General features: G+C 37.4%; 1 long non-coding RNA gene across 1 annotated transcript; it reads right to left on the reverse strand.

Annotated features, from left to right (window-relative positions):
- Positions 1 to 388: 388 nt before the first annotated feature.
- On the reverse strand, positions 389 to 20,775 carry LOC123623184. Its single transcript, XR_006729818.1, has 4 exons — positions 20,339 to 20,775; positions 19,845 to 20,047; positions 1,138 to 1,271; positions 389 to 547 (listed from the first exon to the last, which is right to left on the reverse strand). It is a non-coding gene; the product is annotated as an uncharacterized LOC123623184 (long non-coding RNA).
- Positions 20,776 to 20,883: the final 108 nt, after the last annotated feature.

Below are 20,883 nucleotides of genomic sequence, written 5' to 3' on the forward strand. Positions count from 1 at the left end.
AATAGGTATCCATTGTGTTAAGCCACTCAAACATTTGTATTATCTGTTTACAGCAGTTAGTGCTAAGGCTAAGTAACGTAGCCTTTGTTCTCCAGACTTAGGGTTTCTCTCACAATACGATTTTAATTATAGTAAGCTTCTGGTCTATTTGCATCTGGCCAATTCCATGGGGGAAATATTCCAAAGCCAGAGGAATTTGCTGCAGTCTTTGAATCTAGACTCCAATATGGCCGTTTTTGGTTTTTAGTAATAGGCCTTGGTATTCTACTAGATTAATGACCTCCATTTTGGTTTCTGCTTGAGAACAATTTAAAACAATATCAAGGGTGGTGGTTGTGTGTGCACTGGTGGTGGAGAGAGTAGAATGGGATAACTTACCTTTCTCAGCAGGCAGGAATTGCTTGAGAGAGGGCTGAGAGTGTTCAGACTTTTCTCAAGTGCTAGTCTTATCCATTTCTTGCCTTCATTGACATTAACATTCTCTTGGGGATTTTCCAACCATTTATGGCTCCATATTATTGAAGTTTCTGTTATCTTTTATTGGAGCCTATAAGTAAAAGTGGTCATTCATAACAAAATGGTATCTTTTCCTCTCTGCCTTAAATAAATCAAACTCAGTCCTCAGTTTAAGTCTTTCTTATAGGATCTTACTAAAAGCTAACAAGCAATAGTTGGTATTCTAGTAACTGACATTTTAGTAACAGATCCTTTAACAGTTTTCATTGATAGGCACACATTCTGAATCCCAGAATACAACAGGTGCTAGTTTAATCTACTGCTTTGCTGTTGAATTACCAGCCCGGTATAGATGGTGCCTCATCCGAATCAAGTGAGTCAACATTTTTGGATCTTTCTCTTACTAATCCCTACTCCTGATACCAATTTATGAATTGTTAGAGCTATTTTAATTGCAGGTGACAAAATTTAAAAACCCCCATAACTCAAATTTATTTATACAGAAAAAGAGAATATATTGGCTATTGGCTCACATAACCAAAAAACAAGTTAGCTTAAGGCATAGCTTGATCCAAGGGTTTAAGCTATGTTGGCTTCATTTTCAGACTCCATATGGTGGCTCCTTGCAGCTCCAGTACATGTAATCCTTACTGTTAGCAATCTCAGTGGAAGTGCACATACCTCTTTCCCACAGGTGTCAGCAGAAGTCTTCTTACATTTCTTTGGCTTTGATTAGGACATGTGGCCAGAGGAATCTAGTAGGTCAGGCCTTATTCACATCATTACTTATGTTGTTGAAAGTGAAGTCTATCCACCTAAAAGACATCGAGAGTAATAGAAGAGGAAAATCAGGGTATGGTTATCAGAAGAAGGGTGACTGGATACTGAGCAGAAAAAACAGATTTCTCTCATTAGATACCAATGTGTAGTATTTCCTAATTGCTTGACATATGTTGAGTTTTTCTCCTTCACTGGATTAACCGTAAGTGTCTCAGGAGCAGGATCATGTATTATATGTCTTAACAGTGCCAACTTAGTAGCAGTCCTTAGGTACTGGCTGATTTATGGCCTTGTCTTGTATTACTAAAGGTGGCACACTCGAAGAGGGTAAACAAAGCTTAATGAAGGGTCAATCAATGTAAAGAGGGATGTGAAGGTTAAGGGAACCAACAAGGAATGGTAAAGTACTTACGGACTGGCAACAATGGAAGACCATAAGCCTGAAGGAGCAGGGAAGGGAGTTTTTAGTGGAATCCTGTAAGAGCTGTAGCTTGGAAGGGGATACCTGAGGAAGGCCATGACTATAAATAGAGAAATGCAGCCACTGCCAAAATATGGCTCAGCAAAGGACTGGGGAATAAACACTTGTCCTGTTTTCCTCTCAACCTCCAAAATTCTGTTGGTGCCTCCAGTTGGCCAAACCAAACCAGAAACCAGAGGGTGTGGTTTGTGTAGTCTGTAGTGGTCAGCTTCCAATAAAAAGCAAGACAAATGGGGTGAAAAATGGATCTAAAGGAGCAAATGGAAAATTTCCAGGACACCCCTATTATATTCCTTGAGCAACCCTAAATAAAAACAATGTCTGTTCTGTAAGTGTTAACTATATAGCCTGGATTTATCTGGAAAATATAACTTTACCCTATTCAATAAATTTGTTAAATATATAACTAATGTGGTTGAATTTTAATAGCATCTTAAGACTTTAACACTCACGAACTCATAAATCATAAAAAGTCTTTTGTTAGTGCATGTAGTTAAAAAGCTATCATCATCGTATTGATATGGAACTACTCAAGAATATTGTACCTGGCAATCCATCAGAAAGGACTAGCACAGCACTTGTCAAAGAGTGACAAATTTGATAAATGTTTGATGATTTGAAGAATGATTAAATGAATAAATTAAAGCATTTCGAGCCAGAAGACTTTAAGTGGAAAAGTAGATGGGTTTTCCTTGTTGGAGATTGATGATAACTATACAACGTCTACCAATGCTGTCTCTTGAAGTCTGACATTGGCTTCTTAGCTGTTGATCAAGGTCTTATCTCTTACAGAAAAAAGAACTGCAATAAATGTTCTTTGTCAATCTTTAGAAGTAAGAAGTTCCCTAATTAACTCTCATGCTAATAACTTCACTATAAAGTCCATTTCAGTTAAGGGACTATTATATTTTTATTCTAAAACTGGGTTTTGTCATGGAATTGTCACTCAGATATAAGAAAAATAAATATACTTGCTTCCATATATAAACTGGTATTATAAAGTGTCAGTCCAACCTGTTTCTCTAACAGATTTTATAGTTAAGCCAAAAATCCACACTTCTGGTTTTTGGCAATCCTGTGTACATGAGGCTTTAAACAGTTCACAAAATGCTTTCATATGTATCACCATTCATTTATTCATACAACAAATACTACTGAGTACATATTATATGCCATACATAATCCCTGCCCTCATGGAGCTTACATTCTAGAGGAGTGCTGCTCAAACTTTAATGACAATATGAATCATCTGAGGATCTCATGAAAATGCAAATTCTAATTCATTATGTCTGGAATGGGCCCCAAGACTACATTTCTAATCAGCTGCTTGTCTAGGGACCACACTTAGAGTAGCAAGAGCTTAATAGATTTATTTAATCCTCACAACAACTACCTCATAAGTATTAATATCAGTTTTTTTGCTTGGCCCCTTAATAAATACAAAACAATACTATGCATTGTAGATAAACAGTTCCATTAGATATAGGCCTTCTGGAAACTCACTATACAGATGCTGCTCCACTTGTTATGAGGTTATGTCCCATCAAACCCATTGTAAGCCAAAAATATCATAAGTCAATTAGATGCATTGAATACTCCAACCTACTGAACATCTTAGCTTAGCCTAGCCTGCCTTAAACGTGTTCAGAACACTTACATTAGCCTAAAGTTGGGCAGAATCATCTAACAAAAAGCCTATTCTATAATAAAGTATTAAATATCTCATGTAATTTATTGCATACTGTACTTACAGTGAAAACCAGAATGGTTGTATAGATACTCAAAGTACGGTTTCTACTGAATGCTTATTGCATCCACACAATCGGAAAGTCAAAAAATTGTGAAGTAGAAACATCCTAAGTTGGGGACTGTGTGTATAGCAGAAGGCTAGTGTAACAAATAGTTATGATTGTATGATTCTGTTTGTATGAAATTTCCAGAAAAAGCAAATCTATAGACACAGAAAGTAAATTGGTGTTTGCCTGGGCCACCGGTGGGAATAGTGATTAACCGTAAATGATCATGAAGGATCTTATCGAAGTGATGAAAATGTTTAAAAACTGGATTATGATAATGGCTCCACAACTCAATAAATTTACCAAAAGCCATTGAATTGTACACTTGAAGTGGGTGAATTTTATGATATGTAAATGATACACCAATAAAGCTGAAAAAAAACCAAATAATTATAAATGAACAAATGTAATAATAGAAACATGTAATCTTAACTCCTTTTCACAGCCAACTAAATGGAGCCCATAAAGGCTAAGTAATTTGCCCAAAGTCACATAACTAGTTAGTGCCAAGGCTAAGCATATAAATCTAGTCCTATTAAGCCAAGAGCAATTATTATTGTCAGAAACCTCATTGCCAGGAGGCATAGAGATGTATGACAGGACATAGATACCCTTCCACCAAAAGGGGATTTGTTTCTCTCTCTGAATCCTCACCCTGTGAAGCAGAGTTCATCCTTAGTGGTGACCTAGGTGGCATCTCATACATATACTGCCAGCTGACTGTGCAAGCCAGCTATCTTCTGGCAGACACTTTGGCTTCATTGGGGTTTTTAGTTTCAAGTAACAAAAATCAATCCTGTCTGATTTAGTAGCAAAGAAATTGGGCAGCTTACAGAATCATTATGAAGGTCAAGAACCAAGCTCAGAGTGGTGCAGCCAAGAACAATGTCCCAAATCATGCTGCAGAGGCAGCCCAGTGAGAACACTGCTATTACTGATGCAGCTGAGTATGCAGGACTCTGCCCCTTGGACCACCACTGCCTCTGCTTTGGGAACTCAATTTGGCCACAATTGCATTGTTGCAAGAGAAAGAACTGACTGCTACCCTTGCTTCTTTGTGTTACTAGTTCCTGATTCAGAGCCATGCAGGTGCTTCTTATTAGTGGAGGGCAGGTCATGCAGCCAAATCTAGGCTGCAAGGGAGGATGGTAAAGTGAGTATTTGACAACTTCTTTCAGTTTCCAGATAGTGTGATTCAGGCTTTACCTTCTTCCAGACTCAAGTATCAGTGAATTCTTCATGCCCTGAGAGTTCAGATGTTGGGCAGGCAAAAAACAAAAACAAAAAAATCCCTCCCCACCCCAAAGCAGCTTTCACAAACAGCGGTCCATGAAGCAGCAGCATCAATATCAACTGGAAGCTTGTTAGAAATACAGAGTCTCTAGTCCTGTTCCAGTAAATGCAGAATTGGCATCTGCTTTCTAACAAGAAGCCAGGTCATTTGTATGTACGTTAAAATTAGAGAAGTGTTGCTCTATATTATGTAACATGTAGTTCTTTTTAATTTTCAAAGATCAGTCACCAGTATGCTCTACTCATCCATAGGGTTGCTAGATTTAATGCAGGACACTCAGTTAAATTTCAATTTTAGATAAACAACAAATCCAATAATTTTTAGAATTTGTATGTTTCATGTAATATTTGGGACATACTTATACCAAAAAATTATTCCTTGTTTATCTGAAATTCAAATTTAACTGGGCATTTTATCTGGTAACCATAATCATCCATACAACCTTACCCTCACAATTACCAAAAATAAACAAACAAACAAAAAAGCCTATAATCCCAGTGCTTTGGGAGGCTAAGGTAGGAGTACCACTTTAGGCCAGGACATCAAGAGCAACCTGGGCAACATAGTGAGACCCCATCTCTACAAAAACTGACAATAAAAAATTAGCCAGGTGTGGTGGCACATGCCTGTAGTCCCAGCTACTCAGGAGGCTGATTGGGGAGGATTGCTTGAGCTCAGGAGTTCGAGGTTAAAGTGAGCTATGATAGTGCCATTGCACTGTAGCCTGGGCAACAGAGTGAGACCCTGTCTCCAAAAAAAAAAAAAAAGAAGAAAGAGAAATTAACATAACTGCCTACAGGAATGCATTTATATCACTTTTCTATGGCATGGTAGACTATAAGTATCATGAGAGAAGAACATGGAAACTGTACAGTATCAAGCCCACTCTGAGTTCTGTTTAAGCATATTAAGGTCCCCTATAATTTTTTAAATTTATTTTTTACTTGGAAAGTTATCCAGAGAGAGGTTCCCCTATAATTTGAGGGGTAAATGTTAACTGTTCTGTTGGGTAAGAGTTATTTTTGAAATATGAATTGCAACTGACTTTACTTAATGAGTTTTGACCAATAACACCTTTATCCCACAGAACCTGACCGTATAAACTGATTAAATAAAGGAAATATGTGAGGACTGCTTATACCATTGCTGGGTTACTTCTCGAGACTGCTATTATACCTTCATTTTCTTCCTAAAGAAAAGGGTTGCTGCCCAGGAGTTTTAGAAAAATAACTTTTAAACATTCTGGGAAAGAGGCAGATTGCCTGATACATCAATTAGAATTGGAAGCATCACATTCAAAAGTTAAAGAAAACTTTTAGTACTACAAAATGCATACCAATTACATTTATTTGGAAGATGTCTTAATTCACTTTAACATTTAGCCAATTATTTCTAACCAGCCAAATAGGGAATTTTGGGTGATTAGGAGAGAGTGACTTTATAACCTTTTGTGTAGTTATCAATGACCCACCTCCAATACAATTTACCAATAAAAATCTTCCATTTATCATACTCCCATCAAGGCTTATCTTATCCTCTTGGCTGGCAATGAAACTTCCAGAAACTATGAGAGGGATTTCAGTTCCGAGAAGCAGAATATCCTTAGGGGCTGATGAGTGTTGGGGATTAAACATATATATGTCTCCCCCCCGCATTTTCCCCCAGAGGTTTTTTAAACATGTTTGCTACCACCTTTTAATTCATTGTTTGCAATCTCCACTCTAGAGGAAGGTATCTGTGATAGACGAATGATGTACCCTCATTTATGGGCCAGGCCATAAATAGACCAATTGACTAGCCTTTCTGTAAACATTAAATAATAGAGAAAATATTTATAAGTACATCATCAGTCACTTATACATGGGCTATTTCTGTAAAATAGCTAAGTACAGTTATGTGTTGCTTAACAACACTGTAAGTTCTGAGAAATGCATTGTTAGGTGATTTCATCATTATGCAAACATTATAGAGTGTACTTACACGAATCTAGATGGTATAGACTATTACACACCTAGGCTATATGGTACAGCCTATTATTCCTGGGCTATGAACCTGTACAATACATTACTGTACTGAAAACTATAGGTAATTGTAACACAATGGTAAATATTTGTGTATCGAAACATATCTAAGCATAGAAAAGGTAATGTGTTGCATCACGATGTTATGAAAGCTATGCCATCACTAGGTGATAGAAATCTTTCAGTTCTGTTATAATCTTATAGGACCACCATCATATATGTGATCCATCATTGACCAAAATGTTGTTAAGTGGTGCACGACTGTATTTATAATAAATAGAGAACTATTAGAAACTATATAAAGCCTCTCCCCCCAAACAGCGGACTGGTTAAATAAGTAATGGTATATGCATAAGATGCAGCCATGAAAAATAACCTTTTCCAAGGCTCCTTGGAGAAATGACTAGTTCTAGTACTGGAGCAGGAAATGACAAGATGATCCTGGAACATCTTTTTACACCAGAAGCTAAGTATCAAAGACTTCGGGGTCATGTAAAAAGGGACTCAGGAACAAACTTGAAAATGCTCCCATTGATCAGACAGGGTATGGACAGATCCAGCATGAATTAGGATAACTGTTATGGATTGATGCATAGTAAATATGTTTTAATCTATTAGCTAAGATTGATACTCTAAAACAAACAAACAAAAAAACCTCCATTGGTACCTTTGGAAAATGGGAGGAAACAAATTTATTATTTTGAAAACTGGTAAGTAAAGAGAATGAATCAAGCATCTAGTTCATTTTTCATATATAAATTGTACCTCAGGGTAACCTAATAGCTGATGAGAGGAGGTTTCTCTTTACAGAATATTCCAGCTAATAATTGATGCAGAAATGGTAGAGTATCATCATATTGTAACCCCTAATGAAATAATGCAGCTGGGAATGATCATTAATGAGGCTAACTTCACAAAAAGATTAACAAGCAGACATTATTTTTCTCCTATATATAACATCCCATATAAAAATTCTTGCCAAAAAATAAACTAAAATTTGATCAACGCTTTGTATCTAAACAGTAAGAAAACACCAGGGATAAAGAAACATATTAAATAACACTATGGGAATTACAATTAGAAAATCCACACTATGAAAAATCCTACAGGACAGACCACCCAGTTTTTCTTCAACAAATCAATTAAAAGGGGACACAGAAGCAATAGGTTGAGAGACTTAAGACACGTACCAAACAATGAAATGCATGGATTTTATTTGAATCTCAATTTGAACAAATCAACTGTAATAAACATTCATGAGACAATTGGGAGAAATTTGAACACTGGCTGAATATTTGATGATATTAAAGCATTTTTATAAAAACTGTAAGATGTGGTAATGATATTATCATTATATGTTTTAGAAGTATCCTTATCTTTTAAATATAAATGAGGAAATATTTGTGAATGAAATGATTTGATGTTTGCTTCAAATTAATCTGGAGGTGTGAATATATGAATAATTGTTGAAGCTGGGTAGAAGTTCAAAGGCATGCATTATACTATTGTTTCTACTTTTGTATGTTGAAATTTTTCATAAAAAATTGGGTTATAAGCCGGGTGCGGTGGTTCACGCCTGTAATCCTAGCACTCTGGGAGGCCGAAGTGGGTGGATCATTTGAGCTCAGGAGTTCGAGACCAGCCTGAGCAAGAGCGAGACCCTGTCTCTACTAAAAATAGAAAGAAATTATATGGACAGCTAAAAATATATATAGTAAAATTAGCCGGGCATGGTGGCGCATGCCTGTAGTCCCAGCTACTCAGGAGGCTGAGGCAGGAGGATCATTTGAACCCAGGAGTTTGAGGTTGCTGTGAGCTAGGCTGATGCCACTGCACTCTAACTCCAGCCTGGGCAAAAGAGTGAGACTCTGTCTCAAAAAAAAAAAAAAAAAAAAAAAATTGGGTTATAAAACTATATTGAGAGTATGATCTCAATTTTAAGTTTGTAATATATATATTTTATATATTACATATGTATACACACACATTGATGTACATATACATAGATTAGAAAAAAGAGGAACTATACCAAAAAATCTTTAATGGTTATCTCTTTTTGATGGGATTAGAAATGAAATATGCATTCTTTTTAATTCTTTTCTATGTTTTCTATTTAGAAAAAATAGATTTTAAGAGGCACAAGGCCCAGTTATTTTCAACTCTTCAAATTAACAGTAAGACATAATGAAGATAAGAGAAATATTCTCTAAACTACTAAAAGTTGTTTTTATGTGGTGGACCTGTATGAGATTTTTTTTCACTTTTTTATATTTCTGTATTTTTCTATTTTAATATAAAGGTATATCACTTATAGGATTAAAAATCAAATGAACATTAATTTTAAAATAACAGCAAACTTATCAAGCACAAAGTTATTTACAATTTAGGGCAAGATTTTTTAAGAATATAGGTGTGAGAAACATTACCTAAATTTCACATGCCTATTTGGTGGATTAGCACTAAAGCAAGAGATTAAGTAAGAACTAGACTAAGGGTATAGAGAAGGGCTGGCAAAAGAGCAGGAGTGGGAAAAAACAAAGGGTAAATTTCAGGGGTGTTTTAGAGAATGTCATAGATTGAAACAGAGAAACTAAATTTTACTATCAAATGTAAGGAAATGTAATTTCAGAAAAAGGAGATCATGCTTTTGTGATTTCACAGTCTACTTTTTTTTTGTATAACATTGATATTAGCCTTTTCCAATTTTAAGAAAAATTTTATAAATTTCATTAAAAAACTGTGGAATTTAAAAAATACCACAAATTTTAAAATTCTCTGGATTTACCATAATTTGTTATCAATTCCTTTTCACTGAATATCTATTTTTTATCTTATAAATAAAATATTTTTCTCCACAAATAAAACCATTGCCCCTACTTTGCTGAAAGTAGAAAATTTTTGTAAATGGAATTACTAGGTCAGAAGTATGAGCATTTAGAAGGGTCTTGATATATATTGATAAGTTACTTTTCATAGTGGTTTTTACTAATTACTAATGTATTAATTCCTAATGTGCATTCTGTCCAGTAGTGTTTTTGTGTTCTTATCACTGCATATTCACCAGCATTGATCATTATGATTTTTAAAATATCCATGCTAACTTGACAGTTGTAACATGGGATCTCATCGAACTCACATATCCTTGATAGGTAGATATGCATATTAGTTATTTTAAAGCCCTCTTTCATGAACATTCTGTTATATACTTTGTCTTAAAATGTAAAGCTTTTGAACTGTCTACTGTGTGTAAATCTTTGTTTCTTTAATTAACAGCATAGGCAAAATCATGGGCCCACTTTGACATATTGACTGAAAGAGTTAGGTTTTAACAACACTGCACTGATATCTTTGACATGCAGAGAACTATTTCTCATTTGAGCATGTGTAATCCTCCCCACCCCCACTGTCTTACCTATTAGTTCATGCTAATCATTCTAATGTTTCAAATAGTTCTTTTCTTTAAGTTCCCTGTGTGTACCCATCTATAAATCAGCTCAATTCTACGGATGGAGCAAAAACAACACAGATGATGTTATTGATGGGCTAGCTGCATTCTTGTGCTCTGTCCTTCTGGGACCAATACTTTTTGAGCTGGTCAGGACTGATCTGTGGTGAAGAGACCCCTGCTTCTCTGCGAGAAGTTAACGGATCCTTTGGGGATAAGGCTATGATTTTGATTTCTCATTAGCATTGTGAGCTCCATTCAAGTGTGACTGACAGTCACACAAGTCAATACAGGAACACTTTGGGAGAGCCAAGTTACAGAGTTTTTTTCTTATAGATTAGTGCTCTGTTCTTACAGAGTTCATTGGAAAAACAAATCAGAGCACTTTTGATTCAAGAAATGAATGTAATGAAGCTACATTTCTAAGAGAAAACTGTATTATTTGGCTAAAAGGGAAATAAAATATTAAATTGCTTGTTCAAATAAAAATGTTACTGAAGGATATGAAACTATAATCTAGATGATTACTAATGCTTTCATTTTCACTTCTTTAATTCTACTTCAAGTCATATCTAAAGACTAAATGCAACTTCAGAAATTTAAAAGGCAACAAATATTTACATTTTTGCCAGTTTTAATCCCATCAAGAATACCTTATAAAAGTTGACGAATGTCAAAATGGAAAACATTAGCCCATTAGAAACAGAATGGATGAGAGTAGCCAAAGACCTGGGAAATAATGAGCCAGTCCCATCTACTATTTTCTTTAGCTTTCATTCCCAATTCCAGAGGAAGTTGATACCCCTCAACGTAAAAGATGTTTAAAATATTCGATGGCATCCTTTCATCATGCTACTGAACATAATTTGAAAGCTTAAGGTGAACATTTAAGCCTAATGTTTAAAGATTAGAAACAATAAAAAATAATCCTGTAGGCTTATAATGCAAATGAAACAGGAAAAATTATAGTAAGACATTATGGATTTAAAGAAGAATGTGCCAATCACCAAAACTGAATGTGTAATTGCATAAAAATGCTGTTGCAGTGAAATTAGAAATTCAACAGATGGTCCCAAAATAAAATATTTCTGCATTATATAAGAACAATTGTTCCCTAACTCTGCTCAAATAAAAGTGTGGGTAATTAAGTGCAATTTACATAATCTAATCCAAGTCAATCAATTCATTTTAGCAAATCACCCAGGGGAATATACTACAAGACAAGGTAGCTTTCACTGAAAATACAATTTCTCAATTAATAAACAATTACTGAGGGATTATTGGCATTAGAGGGAAGATACAATTATTAATAAGAAAAAGAAAATACTGTATAGTCTTTACCCTTGAAGAACTCCTAGTTGAGGGAAACTGGGCATATGCACCTAACAACTTGAGACTACTGACCATGTATTCTCATGGCTGTTCATGAATGTTCAACAACAAAATGACTATAATAGATTGCACTTGCCTAAGATGCCAATGACTTATAAAAGATATATATGATCTGACATGTAGTGGAAGCTAAACTTGGTGTCACCTAGTGTCCTTTTGCTGGACTTTTCACCAGCAATAACTTTCACTTTTAGCAACCATTTAAAAGTGGTTAATTAATGGCTCATGCCTGTAATCCTAGCACTCTGGGAGGCCAAGGCAGGAGGATCACTTGAGCTCAGGAATTTGAGACCAGCCTGAGAAAGAGCAAGACCCTGTCTCTACCAAAAATAGAAAAAAATTAGCCGGGCCTGGTGACTTGCATTTGTAGTCCCAGCTATCTGGGAGGCTGAGGCAGGAGGATTGCCTAAGCCCAGGAGTTTGAGGTTGCAATGAGCTGTGATTATGACACTGCACTCTACCTGGGGCGACAGAGTGAGACTCTGTCTCAAAAATAAATAAATAAGAAAGAAAGAAAGAAAAAAAGGAAGGAAGGAAGGAAGGAAGGAAGGAAGGAAGGAAGGAAGGAAGGAAGGAAGGAAGGAAGGAAGGAAAGAAAGAAAGAAAGAAAGAAAGAAAGAAGTTTTTATTCCTTTTAGTATTGCTGTATCTTGTTAAGTACATTTCTCCAGTGGTTTTTATCTGTTCAAGGTAAATATACTCTGGCAGCCCAGTTTATGTTCATCTTAATTATCCTGAGGTGTTAAGGACCTCACAGGGCCACTACTCTAAAGGCATTGTTTCTCAAATATTAGCATGCATCGGAATCACAGGAAAGGCTTGTTAAAAAATAGACTGCTATCCCCACCTTTGGAGTTTCCGGGATGTGGCTCTACTCACTAAGTAGGTCTCGGATGGAGCCCAAGAATTTGCATTTCTAATGAGTTGCCGACTGATAGTGATATTACTGGTCCAGGGACCACACTTTGAGAACTACTGTACTAAGTGATATCTAGCTGTTTGTTCTTAGAAGTAAGATAACTTAGGTCACAAGAGGAGTTGAGAAAACCAAGAAAGAATTTTCTTACTTCCATGAAAATCTCAGGCCTTGTTCTATCTATTCATATATTCAAGGCCAGTCTTTTCCCTTTTGGAGGGTTCTAGTATCGAGTGTCTTTTTAAGGAAGGAGCTCCTAACTCATGTGTGCTTATAATGGCATGATTGAAGTCAGCTTACATATTTAGAGATTTGTGTAGGCTACCCCCACAGATTAAGGATTAATTATTTCTAAAATAGATATTAAGATAAAAAACAAAGAGCAAAGAATACTTACTACATTAAAGCACATGAATAAGTGCTTCCTTTCTCCAACAAAGTAAAACTTCTACAGACTAAAAAGCTAAGTATTTGGTGGCTGGCAGATGATCAGACTACAGAAGGGATGGCTGTTCTTAAAAAGAATTGTTGGGAATATTATAAACTATAGACACCAGGTTGTTTTTCCAGGTGACAAAGACTGATAGATTAACAGAAATCTCATAAAATCTTAATCTCTGAACTTTGAGTTCTCCTGATTATCTCATTTTCTTTTATCTCCCACTTTTTTCTTGATAATTGAACACAGGTTCTTTAACGTCGTGAATTGAAGAAGGAGATTAAGTAATTTATTCTAGATGTGTAATTCAGAGCATTGTAGTCAATAAATGTTTGAGGGCCAATTGTATAGCCAATTGGAAAACTTAAGTTGGATCCTTAGCTCACTTCTTACATCAAAACAAATTCCAGACTGGTTGAAGATTTAAACCCAAAAAATATCCCTATAAAAGTACTAGAAAAAATTATTAGTGAATTTTCTTTTTATAATCTCAAATGGAGACAATCCTTCCGAAGTATTTCATATAATCCAGCTGTTCATGCAGGAGGAACAGATAGACTACAATAAATTTTTTAAAAAGACAAATTAGAAGGGAAAATATTTGCAACTAATATCACTGAAAGAGGGCTAAGTCTGATATTATGTTAAGGCCTCCACAAGTTAATAAGGAAAAGATCAAAAACCAAATGACAAAAGGGCAGCTGCTGTCATAGCCTGTTTCCTTGTGCTGCTCACGGCCAAACCAAAGTCTGGACCAGGTGCCTAGGTCACAAGTCTGTGCTCTGGCTGCACAGGGTCTTGAGAATTTTGGATTTGACTTGCATATCAGGGAAGCAAGAATCATATCACAGGAATGTCCTTTAATATAGAAAGGCTGTTTAAAAGATCATGGTCATTTGTGACTATGACAAATGCCCACTACCATTCTTTCACAGGTTTGGTTGTAATGGTGGTCAGTAGGAAATTATGATTGTAAATTTATTTTCATTTTTCAGAAGCCTGAGTATGTACTTAGAGATTTAGCTGCTGTTTTGTAGACACCTAATTGCCACTGTCATTCATTTATTCTTTCAGGTTTTCATAAATTCAACAAATATCTATTAAGTATACACTATGTACCCAGCACTGTCTTCTAGGTGCTTGGACTATACTAATGAAAATAAAGAAAGAAAAAATTTCCTGCCCCCATGGAGCTTACAGTCTAGTGGGATGTATTCAGCCCTTGTTAGTACTCCACATAAGTTTTCAAACTTCTTAATTCCAAACAAGGACAGGTTAAATAGATGGAGCAAAATAAGTAGTCTGCTGTTTTTCAGCTTTTCCAAGATAGTTCTATTATTTGGCTTAGTTCCTAGGCATTTGGCAGAGAGATTGCAAAAAGGTATTTTGATTTGGTGTTTGGGATGCTTCCCTCATTGTAGTGAATAATGAGATCTGACTATAAGAAATATGCATACTGGGAACTGGGCAAGATGGTTCGTACCTGTTGTCCCAGCTCAGAAGCTGAGGCAGGAGTTTCACTGAAGCCCAGGAGTTCAAGGCTACAGTGCGCTATGACCACATCTGTGAATAGCCACTGCACTCCAGCCTGGGCAACAGAGTGAGACCTCTCCTCTAAAAATAAAAAAGAAATATGCATATCGGATTTGACTTTTTCAAAGCAGAATACAATAATTAAATAATATAATAAGATTTTTTGCTTGCCAAAGTTCAGAGGACACTAATATTTTCAAAATATTTCAGAGATGCTGAGAAAACAGAGAGCAACAACTGTGTTTTTGCAGGTGATGCCATGGTATGTTTTGTCTGGGATCCAGTGGGGTATATCCCTAATTATTTCCCTAAGTCACATTGATCCAAACTGGAGAAAAACAATATTTAGTTTTAAAAGAATATACAGATTTATTTAAAAAATACTCCCAATTTATTAATTTAGAAAATATTTTTTTCTTTAGAATGTTTGAAAGTCTTTTTCCATTGCCCTGTAGCTTTCAGTGTTGTTCTTGGACAATAAATAACATTTTTTTAGTTTTAGTCCTTTGTATTTGTCTTCTTTTGTGTTCTATCTGGAAGCTTGAAGGTCTTCTTTTTGTCTGCTGTGTGTGCTCGGATTTCCTGATCATATGGTATAGATATATTCTGATCCATTGTGGTGGACAATCGATGAACACATTCAATTTGGTAACTCATGTACTTCAGTACTGGAAACTTTTCTTAGTTTATTTTATTAATGATTTTTCTCCTTTTTTTTTTTTTGAGCCTTTACTATTTGGATTTTTGCTCTGTTTTCTAGGAAGTTTCCTTAGTTTTCTCTTCCAATCCTTTTTATTTTATTTTTTTCCATTTATACTCTTTTGTTTTCAATACTAAGGCTCTTTTTTGTATTCTGAAAACTTGTGTCTTCTTCTTTTAAAAAATACAATCCCTGCTTTTGTATCATGGTTGCCACTCTCTCCTATATATTACATATTATATATATGTAATATATATATAGTTTTCTTTTCCTTGCTTAGTCTGTTTTCACCAGTTCACCTTTTGTTATTTGTTTTGGTTTCTGTCTTCCAAGATAGGAGCTTCCTTCAGATGTCTGATAATCCTTGGTAGTTTGCTCATGTTCAAGAACAGGGCAACAAAATGCTGATGAGAAAGTGAGTGAATAGGTCCCGGTCTGTTAGCTGTAAAGTTCCATGTATTATTTGTTTGTGTTTATAACTGGGGAATCAGTATCTTCAGGTCTTTTCCCTTGGGTTGATCAGATTCCACAGACAAGGATTTTCTAATGTCCTAGACAATAGAAAGTCTGGCTGCAGGATTCTGGGAGCCAAGTTGGTGAGAGTGGCTGGGAGCCTCAGCATACAATAAACAAATGTTCACTTAATCCTCCTATCCCCTACAGACCTTCTGCTTCACCTTTTGCGGAGAATATATTTGCACTGTTTTACCTGGGTTGGAGAGAGACATTTGCCTGACTGTATGGAGTAGAAACAGGAATCTGGGGATCTGATTGCCTCTTGTAGTAGTTCCTCCTTTCCTCACCTACACTTCAAGAGGCACCTGGAGCTGGCTAGTTATGAGTCTTTGGTGACTCTGCAGTGTGTATGGGTTTGGTTTTTTATTTCCCTCATTACTGCCTTAGGATTTAGTTTTATTAATCTTCTATGTCATTTATCATTCATCCATCTATTTTTAAGCTTCTCAAATTTTGTTGTCATTGTCTCTTCTCTTGTCTTCCATGCTTTGAAGCCTTAAAAAGCATTTTATAAAATGATATGATGTATTGCATTTAACTTAATATGGAGATGGAAAAGGGGGAAGAAAGAGAGATGAAGAGGCCATAATTATGAAAGATAGGTGATTAAATACATAGATGTTCTCAATACTATTCTGTCTTTTATGTTTGAAATTTTCCATAATAAAAATACTTAAAAAATCTCTTTACTGATATCTTAGTGTGGTTTTGGGATGCAGCAAAATTTGAAGCATGTGTTCAACTGCCTTTTCTACCTAAAAGCGAAGAACTATTCACTTTTCAACAAATATTTTTTGAGCATACACTATTTGCTAGACACTGTGCCAAGATACACAAAGGAATATGGAAAAGGGAGGTTGTTATTCATTTTATCTGATCAACTATACTGAGTTTTTAAAAATTGAAATCTATGGCTCTCTAGGTTTGATGTTCTAGAGAATTTAATACATTTTTCCCCCTTTTCTGGCCTCTGAATTTGTCTTGATTTTGGTGTAAATGTATTTTTATGAAATACGAAAGAAAGAAAACTAAAGTGGGAAAACACATTGAGTTTAAGATGGGCCATTAAGGGGCATATCCTCAAATCTGAATGCAGCATTCATACAAGCCATCTAAATGGCTTAAATAATGGATAAAAATGATAGTAGCAAGAAATAGAGAACTATTTTTATCTGTCAACATTCAGAGAGAAAATGTGAAATCTCTACCAGGAAATCCCACAAAGGTGGAAGGTTCTTGCTGGCTGATAGAAAAGAATGGGGAGAATGGACTGTTGGTCATTTGTAGAATCTGGCTTATTATAGAGTAAAAAGTCTTGGCTTTTAGTTCATCAGTGATGGGAATGTTATGGACTGAATGTATGGCTTCTTATTAAACTCATTGTTACATGAAATTGTTCCTGTTAGTCTCAAGGGGACAACTGTTCCCTTTTGGAGCAAAGAGCTACCAAACAGTCCATTAGCCATCAACCTTGGATCTAACTGGATAATGTTAGGAGGCCACTCATGCCATTCAAATAGTAATTTATTATACCCACTTACCACTTGACTTGATTAGCTCTCTCCTTCTCCTCTGAGCTTTCTAGAATGCTTGTCTTCTAAAAAAGGAGCCAAGGTCAAGACAATCTTCCCAAGGAAGCAAAAGGCCCATTGCTTCAGGTCTTGTTCCTTTTGGCTATAAAGGTATTTCTGGGCAACTCAGGTCTCCCTGATATTGTGTGTGTGTGTGTGTGTGTGTGTGTTTCAGTATAAAATGGGGGACTCTTAGAAAGTAGGGACTGAAACATGATGATAGAATTCCTGTGTCTGTCCAGGAGCAGGCTACTGTCAATGTTGAACTAAAATCTATTAGATTATAACCTTCTTGAGGGCGGGGTACGTTCTAGACTTTCTGTTCCAAAATCCTTTAGCACAATATCTTGCATGTAAAAAATGTTCATTAAATATTTTTCAACACTGATTTATATTGATATTATACTACACAGATAGTATATTAATTAACACTGAATTTGTTTTACTTGGTTGTTTCTCTCTGAGATTTCCAATAAAGGCCTCTGGCTCTATCTAGCCAGGTCAGCAAAGGCCCAGAAATTAGTTATAAGTGGTATAAAACTCCACTTTTTATATTCCTTTTGTTTTCCACATAAGTCAGGAGAATTATAGGAAATTCATTGGTGGGAATAACATTCCCTTATTAAAAATGACATATACAAAGACTATATTGCAGCATGAAAAATAATTCCATGTTATAATGTCAAATGATTGATAGATTTAATTCCAGCTCCCTCTTTTTGAGTTTACTATGCTCTTGGCACTATTATAGGTTCATGGTACTAACAGATGCATGTGAGTCCCAACCCTCAAGGAGTTTACAATCTAATGAGGAAGGCAAATTATGAAGTAAAACTATATGGGCCACGATACGTGTAAGTCAGTCCCCTAAGGAATGAGGGAGTCCCATGACTGAGGGTTTGGGCAGACAGCTATTTTTTCATCTCAATTAGCTTTGTGAGAAGGATGAGAAGAAAGTGGCTCTCTTTTCCTCCTGAAAATACCATAAATCTCTCACATAGAATTCCATGCTTTCTCCTTCCCCAAGATTTCTCTCCAGTTTTACCACTGAGCCATAGAATCTTACCACAGTGCTATAGTTTGAACATGTCCCCCCAAAAGTTCATGGGTTGGAAACTTAATCCTCAATGCAAGTGTTGAGAGGTGGGGCCTTTAAGAGGTGATTAGGTCATGAGGGTGGAGCTTGGGTGAGCAGAGCCTTCATGAATGGATTAATGCCATTATTTCAGGAGTGGGTTAGTTATCTCAGGAGTGGGCTCCTGATGTAAGGATATATTGGGTCCCATCTCTCTCTATCTTGCATGCTTACTTGCCCTTCCACATGGGATAATGCAGCAAGAAGGCTGTTGAGATTAACGTTAGACTTCCCAGCCTCCAGAACTGTGAGCTAAATAAACTTCTGCTCTTTACAAATTGCCCAGTCTATGGTATTCTGTTATAACAGCAGAAAATCACCTAAGAATGGGGCCTCAAAAGTTATCTAATCAGACTTCCTGATATTTAGGTCTTTGCCATAAAAACATGGTCATTGGGCCTGTATTGCTTAGAACACACTGGATTACAAACAACAGAAAATCCAAATCCCATTGGTTTAATCAAGGAAGGTAGACCTGGCTTCAGAAGCTGTTTGATTTAGAGACTCAGAAAGGTCACCAAAGATCAGATCTCTCTCTGTGTATACTTTCTTCACATCTGCTTTATTTCAACCTGGCTAGACCTGGTGTTCGGAAGATGGCTACTCACTGTCCAGGGGCCCTCTGTTCTTTTGAGAACACACAGAAAGAAGAGGTTGTTTCTGAAGCTCTCTCAAAAAATGAAAGAAAAACTTTCCCAGAAGACCCCAGGAAAGTGCTTCCTCTCATTGCCCTAGACTGTGTCATGACCATTGTCAACCAATAACTGTGGCAGGGAATAGGATTATGCTTACTTATTTAGATTGGAATTGTGATAATTTGCTTAGATTGGAACCACATGCTCCTTGTAGGTGGCTGGGACAGGGATATGTCTGAAAACGGGGTGTTTACCAAAATAAGGGGGAGTGGATATTGGGGATGCTAGGGTACCATAGGAGCTAGCATAAGGCCCTGTTATTGCCAACACAACGCCAAGGAAACCTCCACCCCCAAACCATAATTGCGTTCTCCCACTGGACAGCTCTGGTTGTACAGCAGGCTCGCCATATCTGGGTTTTCAATTCCTGGGATTCAACCAACCGCAAATCATAAATGTAGTTAGGCTTACCATGGTTGCGTCTGTACTGAACTTGCACAGATTTTTTTTCTTGTCATTGTTCCCTAAACAATACAGTATAACAACTACTTACATTGTTTTGGGTATCGTAAGCAATCTACAAATGATTTAAAGTATACGGGAGAATATGCCATCTCATATAACGGACTTGAGCATCCTTACACAATCCAAGGAAGTCCTGGAACCAATTCCCCACAGATACAAAGAAATGATTCTAATAAGCACAGTAATGGCATTTGTGTAGCTTCATCTACCTCCGTTTCCATCCAAGTTCAGGATCCAGTGGCTCCTTCTTGCCATGCTGTTGCCCTTAGGCATCAGCTGCTTCCTTCAATTCCTTACTTTGGATGTATCTTTCTTCAGTTTCTTCTGTTTGGGCCTTACTCATCTTTACTGCACTCACTGACTCAAAAGAGTCAAAACATTGGCTGCCATTCAAGAAGACCTTACTTCCACCCTGGAATCGAAAAAATCAAGGTTTAGTTATTTTCTACCCAGGGGCTTCTTTCAGACCCAGGTCAGAACTTGCGCACCAAGATAGTGGCCGTGACAGAACCTCCCTGGGCTGTCTCTGCTCAACGAAGAGAATGGCTTGATCCATTTCCCAGAACTCTTCCCACTGAACAATTCTATGGCTTCAAATGGGATTCGGGTGGGAGGAAGTGACTGTAGACGTGGGAGCTTGGTTGAGTGGAATGTTTGAAAACCTGAAGCCCACACTGTTTGTGTGGTTTGAGGGAGGTTTTACCCTTTCTCCTGCATTCGGCTCAGCACCGCATTTGGCCAGCCGCACCTACTCCGAGAGCGGCCGAGGCGGCTGGGTCTCTCTTCCGCAGGCGCGCAGCTTCTGCGCTGAGGGCAGCGCAGCCTCCCCGGGCCGGGGCCGCTGGGCCCAGCTCAGCGTGGCGTCCAGCGTCCTGACTGACTTGCTTGGGAACGGCAGCCTCTAGTGCTCTGCGGCCTCGGGCTCCGGACGGCCTCCGGCTGGCGGTCTGGCCGGCAGATCCAGATGCGCCCACAGCTGTGTCTCCGCTGTTCCGCTTCGGGGCTCGAGACCCAGCGAGACAAGCACGAGGAGGCGCCGCGGTGTCCACCGCCCCGTTCCCAGAGGGCCCGGAGGAGGCGTCCTCGGCGGGCGGCCCGGCCCTGCTCCCCGGTGTGCCTGCAGGCGCCTCCTGCCCCTCCCCGTCGGCCCCGACTCCAGCCCGCCTCACCCGACAGCGGGCTTTGTCCACCGGCCGGGCTGCGGCTCCTCCCCGTTCCCGCCGGCTTCTCCCCGCCCCCTCCGCCGGC

This window comes from Lemur catta, chromosome 1 (genome assembly GCF_020740605.2).
Source record: "Lemur catta isolate mLemCat1 chromosome 1, mLemCat1.pri, whole genome shotgun sequence".
Taxonomy (NCBI): Eukaryota; Metazoa; Chordata; class Mammalia; order Primates; family Lemuridae; genus Lemur; species Lemur catta.